Below are 8,129 nucleotides of genomic sequence, written 5' to 3'. Positions count from 1 at the left end.
ATAAAATAGGTGGCCTCTAACATCCTTTCTAGCTCCAGGTATATGATATTATATTAGAAGATCTTCATAAATCAAGCTGGCTCATTTTTATATAGTTTGGCATTTGGTAGGGTAGTAGAAGTTCAGAATTCTATTGATGGACATTCCAAGATAGTCATGGCATGTGTGTTAGTGAGCAGGGCCATTCCTAGGGGTGGAATATAGTTCTTAGGACAAACCACACAATATAGACTCTGACAAAAGGTTTTATACAAGTGAAATCAGATTGAAATGAGAGGACTGTATATTCAGGCAATGTGGTGTGATGGAAAGTGCATTGGATTTGGAGACAAATGTTGCTTGCCCTTCATCTCAAAGTGGACCAATGATATCACAAGTGATGTCTTGACTTGCACGTGAATTGGATTTAAGTGAGGCAGATTTGCATGAAGTGCTAATATACCACCTCATCTCTCCTTTACCACAACAGGAAGAAATGCACTTCATATTTCTCCCTTCCTGATTCCAGGTCTGGCACTCTGCCACTGTGCCACCTAACTGTCCTATGAGAGCTCTTAGAGGGGATGGATATAACTGCAGTCTTCCAATATGAAGGGCAGAATTAACTTATTTCTTCCAGAGTCATCAAAATCCAGTGGCAGGATGAAAATCAAGACGACTGGCAATGGCATGGGATGCAGTAGATGACTTTCGCATTGGCATCTTCAATGTCTGACTAAGCTCTAAGCACACCACAGAGCCTGCTTCAGCTGCCTTCATGGTCATTGGAACAAATTGTTCTCATCTGTCTGAATCTGTGCAGTAGTCTTCACATGCTTGGGGTAGACATCCCCTATCTCATCAATGAGTTTGAGGCCTATTGGTTACCTTCAACCTGGTTTAGCTGGTTTGCCAAGAAGGTTTTACCAGGGTGTAGTCTGTAGACATGCTACAGTTTCCTGGAGCCACAGGGAGAGTTATGTAAAAGGTACATACCAAAGGTAGATGAGCAACCCTGAAGGGCTCAGGAAGCCCTCACACCAGAGGTGCTAGTCCTCCCTAAGCACTGAGACAAATGATCTGGGTTCAAAATCTCAACCTGCCTCTTATAACTTGTGTGATGCCAACAAGTCATATAATACTTATGGGCTTTGATTTTCTCATCTATATAATGAGGGAGTTGGACAAGTTGTGTAAGGTCCTTTCTAGCTCTAAATCTATAAGCCTCAGGTTTTTCTTTTTTTTTAAAGCAACCCTGTTATAAAAAAAATCCAATTTTAAAAACATTTTTATTTCAAGTTTTCAATTCCAAATTCTCTCTCTCCCTCTCTCCCTTTCCCTCCTCCCTGAGATGGTAAGCAATCACATATAGGTTATAGGAAAGCCACACTTTGAAGAGATACTTCCTTCTTTTACTCCAGTTATCTTCTTGACTCTGTCTAGACACAACATCAAGGAATCTCAGAGTTTAGGGTCTGAGGAAATTGTCTTGATTTCCTGCACTTTATTTTATACAGGCTATCTATGAGATGCCTATATATTAAATATTTTTTATTCTGAACTTAACAAGCCCCAAATAAAAGTAGCATTTTAATATATGCAAAGTAGAATAGAAAAATAGGATTATGTATGAAACTGTGGATCTCTAACACATACAACTGCTTTTCCTTTTAAGAATATAATACATTTATTTTATTTTATTTTTTTAAGCAATCGGGGTTAAGTAACTTGCTTAAGGTTACACGGCCAGGTGTTTCTGGGTGGGTGCTAAGTGTCTGAGCCCAGATTCGATGCCCAGGTCATCGACACTGGAACCAGCGCTCTTACTCGCTGTGCTACCTGGTAGCTGTCTTACTTGTCTGCTTTCTTCTGGTCTCCATTCTGTTTACTCCTTCATATTTAAAAAAAAAATGCTTCAATGATTATTTTTTCTTTCCCTTTTTCCTTCCTTCCTTCCTTCCTTCCTTCCTTCCTTCCTTCCTTCCTTCCTTCCTTCCTTCCTTCCTTGAGGAGGGCAATACATCACTAGCCTCTTTTTTGTCCAAAACTTCCCAGAAGGGTCTCTTTCTCAAGGTTCAAAAGCATAATCCTGTAGGTGTCTATTCTTCCAATCACTAGCTTTCAAGCCCCCATTGGTGTGCTTCTCTTTAACAATCAACCAGTAGATTTTTTTCCCCCAAATACCAAATTCTTTTACAATCTACAAATCTTTTGACCAACACAAGAAGCATACTTTCCCATAAATGGGGTAGGGGTAGATGGGGTAAAGCAGTGGTAGTAAAGGTTGTGGGGTGCATAATAGTGAGGAACTAGACATATAATAATAATGAAGTATACCTATGGGTAACACATATGGTCAGGGCAACTTGGAATTCTGAAACTGGACAGTGCTTCAACTGGGCTTGTTCCTTTTAGGATGTAATATCTTGGCTTGGGCCAAATGCTGCTGGGCTGGGTAGGGCAGGCTGGTTTTTTTTTTTTTTTCCTTCTTTCAGTCACAGACTGGGATGAGAGGTATTGTGCCCTTTTTAGTTGAAAGGGGTTGGGTATTTTTTGTTTGTTTTTTACAAAACTTTCAGTTAGAGCAAAGATCTTTAGTTTAAGAGTGGCAGATAAATGTCTTCCCTTTGAATCTCCAGGAGCTTCAATTCTGGTGTTGTTAGTCACCGTCTGGCAAGAGATGGTAGAAGACTTGCCTCTCCTTTTGGACAGATTTCTCCTTACGCTAAAGCCCCTTCCATCTATAAACAACTCCATGTTTTCTTACATGGTAATGATTTTTTTTTTCTCTTTCAGTGCTCCTTTGCACTGTATCTTATTTAAATGAGCGGCTAGGTACACATCTATGTCTGTGCCCTAGAGGTACATTCATTGTCCTGCTGTCTCTTCATCTGCAATTAAGGCATTCAGCTCCACCCCACCCCCTTTTTTGGGTGGGGAATATACATTTTGTATCTGAAGGCTTTCCTCTTTGTACCTTTTTAATGTATCTGTCTTTTAGTCTCTGTAGATCATCAACTTTTGCTAGTCTCACTATGTCACTCTGTTTAATCTGTAATAAATATGCATAATAAGCAAAACAAACTCCCATATGGGCCAAGTACCAAAAGGCTTGCCTTATTTTTCACTTGGAGTCCACCACCTCTGTGAAGATCATAGGACATGGGTGGTCTTTGCATTTATTAGAGTTCTTACGTCTCAAAGTTGTTTGTCTTTACGATGTTCCTGCTATTGTATAAATTGTTCTGGAAAATCTTGAATGTTACTGTGCAACAAAGTCCTCCCTATGAAACAAACTATTCTGTAATTTCTTTCTTTTGTTATTTTAGTTCTGAAAAATTTGTTGTGAATCCACCAGCTCCAAGTTGGTCTGCAAACACTAGGCAGCTTCTTCTTTTGTGACATAGTCTTTTTTGAGTGGTCCCATAAAAGCTTTCTTCTCCTCTACAGTCTGGAACCGCTCATGGCCAAATTTGGAGGTGGTGTTGATAAACGTCAGGTCAATCTTCTCCAGGGCACAATGTTTTGTCTGTACCAGCAGAGATTGGTCCCAATGACACAGCCTTTCAGCATGATAAAGTCATTGGTCACTTCACTGTAATGGATAAAGCCTCCCAAAGGGTTGATGCTCTTGTGGGACAGATCTTAATTGGTGGACATGTTGTTTTTGATCAGCTTGTGATCCTTGATCTGGTAGCCCTAGTCAATCTTGTAGATCTTTTTGTTGATCTTGGTGCCATAGTGGTAACCCTTCTGACCAGCTTGAGCCACAGAGAAGGCCATGCGGGCAGGATGCCAACCTTCAAAACACTTCACCTTACACAGGCCTTGGTGGGTTTTGGGGGGCAGTTTCTTTGTGTGCCAGCAGCTGGTGACACCTTTTAACCCTTTCCCTTGGTCACTCCAGTAACATTAATCATCTCGTCCTGCCCAAACACGGTGGACATGGGCACCTGCTTCTCTAGCTTCTCACTGGCCCAGTCCAGTTTCTCAGCCATGTTACCACCATTCACCTGGATCTCCATCAGGCGAGACTTCTGCCTCAGAAGGGAGCAGGTGCATCTGGGTGTGGGCAATGATGCGGATCACCTGGCACTACTTCTTCATGTTGCTGAAGTCTTTCTCCAGCTGCTTTTTGCTGTCATCATCTTGCCACTTCTTGCAGTACTTGGTGAAGGCCTTCTTGGACTTATGCCAGTTCTTAGAATCACCTGTTACACTCATCACTGACATGCTCAGCAAAGATGGTTTTGGAGCTTCACAGGCCCCATGGGGTCTGCACATAGCCCACAATGCCTACAATGACCATGGGAGCATCTCCACAATGATGATGGCCTCTACTACTTCCTTCTTGTTGACCTTTAAGCTAGGCCTGTCCACCTCTTGAATGATATGGGTCATGCCTGCCTTATTGCCCAGAAAGGCTGTCAGGTGGATGGGCTTGGTGGAGTCATCTTTGGGGAAGCTCTTCACCTTTCCTCAGTGCCTGATACTTCTCTTTTGAGACAGGAAGCCCAGAGACCCATGCCTGGGAGCGGAGAACTTACTGTGGGACATGTTGCTGCTGTTGTATCTGTGGCTGCTGCCAAAGCAAGTTGTGAGAGCTGTAATTTCTTAAGGTGCATAATATTGACTTTTATTTAATTTTTAAAATTTTGTTTTATTAATATAGCACAATTTGTTTAACCATTCTTCAATTGATGGTTACTCTTTTAGTTTTCCTTTCTGTCCTTTGACAAAAAGAGCTGCCATAATTGTGTGTGTGTGTGTGTGTTGATACCGGTAGATACAGATATATCTCCTTTTACTTTTCCTTTGTGTAATGGGAATGTAAATTTTTAAGATCTTCCCTGCCCCTAGGCTAAAGTGCACCTGGAGCCTAGGGTGGGAGGCTTGTTTTTCAGTAGATACTTCTTGATTGGCCAGTGAGTCAATAAGGTTGTTACATTCTCTGAGCCAGGAGAAGGCTATATAAGCCCTGAGGTGTAGCTTTGTTTTGGGGCTCACTTTGAGAAGTGTTCTGTGATTTGATCTGGATTCTGGGAAGCCGTTGTTGAGAGCCCCCCCTCGGCTTTGAAAAACCCAGATGTTGAAACCCAGATGTTGATTTGGTATGGATGTAATGATTGGACAGTTTGGAAACTGTCTACTTGATCTGTTTCTCTGTCTTAATAATTCTGTCTGTATATTCTGAAGTTCGGGGTGCTGACCTTTTTCCCCTGAACTAGGTAAACAATACATATGTTTGACTGATTAAAGTAAGCTTGTTAACCCATTTTGAGTTGCTTTCCTTTTTCAAAGCAGATCCAAGAACCTGTGTTAGCAGCCACCCTAGGGACGCTGGGGTGCTTGCTGCTACACTTTGATATATTTACAATACAGAGGTAGTTATAGTCTAACTAGGCCAAAGGCTAAGAACAGTTCAGTAACTTTGGGGGTGTAGTTCCTAACTGCTTTCTAGACTGGTTAGACCAATTCAAAACTCTATCAACAGGGCATTTATGTGCTTTTTTTCTTATAACCCCTTCAGGAACTGCCACTGTCCTTTTTTCTTTTTGGGGGGGGGGGTTATTTTTGCCAGTTTGATAGATGTGTTATATTTTAATTTTCATTTGTCTTGTTATTAGTGACTTGGAACATTTTTCACCTGGTTAGTAACACCTTACCTTTCAGTTTTTGAGAACTGTCTAAACATCCTTTTATATCTAGAAGGAATGTTTTTTTCCTTATGTAATTGAATCAGTTTCTCATATATCTTGGCTATCAGACTTTTTATCAGAAAGAAAATGCTGGAAATAGTATTTCCTGTTTCCTTTCTAATTTATCTGGTTCTGTTTGTTCAACTACTTTTTAAATTGTATGTAATCAAAATTGTCCACTTTATCTTCTGTGATAGTCTCTGTCCTTTGTTTTGGTCATGAGCTACTCCCATATCCATAGATGTAAAAGATACTTCCTTCTTTGTTCCTATTTATGATATGACTTTTTACATCAAAATCATGTATTAATCTATAATTTAACTTAGTCTATGTTGTGAGATATTGGTCTAAACCTTTTGTGTGATACATATAGAATGCAGAGGACAAAATTGTGTATGCTACTGTTTGGCATCAGGAAAACCTGAGGACACACTTCATCTCCAGCTCTTACCATCTGTGTGACTATGGGTAAGTCATTTAACCCCTCTCTGCCCCTGTTTGCTCCTCTGTATAATGGGGATAACAATACTCACATTATGAGAATAAAATGAGATCAGTGATATAGATTTTCTTATAAATTTTTATAGACTAGATAAATGTTAGTTTTTCTGGGTATTATAGACTCAGAAAATTTGTGGGTTGCTAGGAGTAGAGAGTGGGCATGTGGGTAATAATGAATTTTCTCTGAAGACTAATATATCTATGATTTCCTCTATTCAGTTTTGTCAATCCTAGGGTAATTATATGTTCCTCTTCCTTTTAGAAGCAGTGAGACTGAATTATTATCTAAAATTATATATATATATATATATTTCATGCATATGAACTTCATCTTTCTCCTCTTTGTCTCTCCTCAGGCTATCTGCCACAGCTACTGTTCTTTGTCTTTTCAGTGATCATTAGTTTGTACATGTCTACAGTAAATAAAGAATTCATTTTGATGTGCTAACAAAAGAATAAAAGGCATCTTAACACGAAAGCATAAAGTAACAAGATTTCACAACAGGAAGAGAAACTTGAAAATTACTGCTAGCTTCCAACACATAAATCTTCCACAAGAGTATTGTTGCAGACCCACACTGTATTTGAAAAACTACCATTTACTTAGAATTGACTCTGCAGCATCCACCTGTAATGTTAATGGAATTTGAAGATCTTCCCTGCCCATTAATAGGCACATAGAGCCCTGGTCCAGAGCCAATTCAGGCTGAGTCTTTGTTACACATTCTGGGAGGTTGGCATTTTGCTTTGGGGGTTTGCTTGTGAGAAGGACCTTTCGATTCCCTAGATGGGACTCAGAGTAGCCTTTTTTTTTTAAGAGCCCCCCAACTGCTCAGAGGTCTGTGCTCTCCTGGTTCAATGGTGTATATAGGTGGTTGCATTACTTTGTTCAGACAGTAAGAGCCCTGTATGTTGAATATCTGTGCTAATTTCTCTGCTTGTATTTGCTATTTATCTGTAATTAAAGGTAAGATTTTTGACCCCTTTAAAAGTTGTCTTCCCTTTAGCAAAGCAGATCAAAGAACCTATGCTAGCAGGTTCCTGGGTGTGCTAGGGTGCTTGCTAATACACCACCTCATCCCTCCTTTACCACAACAGGAAGCAATGTACTTCATATTTCTTCCTTCAATGTTGGTGCATTCTAGTTAATAAAGCTTTAGACTACAAACTAAAAACATTAGCTGCATTTAGTATTTCACCTCTTAAATTTCCTTTAACTTCTCTGTTTCTTGGTTTTTCACTCACAACCATCATCCCTGGAAGCAACTTCTGTGGAGAAGGGCCAGCCACACTTACCAATCACTACCCACAGGGCATGTCAGCCAGCTTAGCTAAAGGAGCAAGGCACTGGGGAGTAGAGAAAGACAGGAAGTAGCATAGGTCAGGCAAGTCAAATCGGCATTACCACCTTGGCCTCTATTTACCCATAGAACCTAATGGACTCATCAGAACCCTGAACCCAAGTACTTTGGAAATAGCAATGTTTCTAGACCAGTAGCTTTAGCCATTATTTTGGGAAGTAACTCCTGTGGTGACGCAGGCTGGCAATTGCTTCTGCAGGTGTTATTGCCATAGCTACTGAAGTCCCAGAAAAAAAATTCTTGTCACCAAAGTCCTTGGCATTGTCAAATTATTCAATATCAGAATCTGACATAGAAACACCATTAAAGAAGAAAGGGAAACTGGAAGATGGAAATGGCACTAAAAAGAGGCATTGCCATTTCCTTTGTCACCCAACCCTAAGGACTATAGGACCTTTCCAATTGATTTACAGCTGAAAATTTTCCATATGTGTTGCCTCTCCCATTAGAAAGTGAGCTCCTGGGGGGTGGGGTGGGGGTGGCTAGGTGGCACAGTGAGTAAAGCGCTGTCCCCAGAGTCAGGTGGACCTGAGTTCGGTTCCAGCTTTAGACACTTAACACCCACACACCCACATACCCCCCCCCCCCC

The 8,129-nt window shown here is 40.6% G+C and overlaps 1 pseudogene; it reads right to left on the bottom strand.

Annotated features, from left to right (window-relative positions):
- Positions 1-3,358: 3,358 nt before the first annotated feature.
- On the bottom strand, positions 3,359-4,536 carry LOC138144300 (large ribosomal subunit protein uL3-like; annotated as a pseudogene).
- Positions 4,537-8,129: the final 3,593 nt, after the last annotated feature.

The sequence above is a fragment of the Petaurus breviceps genome, unplaced genomic scaffold (genome assembly GCF_028583685.1).
Source record: "Petaurus breviceps papuanus isolate PSGF00001 unplaced genomic scaffold, PetGlider_PUasm1.0 90696, whole genome shotgun sequence".
NCBI classification, from domain to species: domain Eukaryota; kingdom Metazoa; phylum Chordata; class Mammalia; order Diprotodontia; family Petauridae; genus Petaurus; species Petaurus breviceps.
The sequence above is the reverse complement of the archived record's forward strand: the minus strand, read 5'-3'. Positions and strand labels throughout refer to the sequence as shown.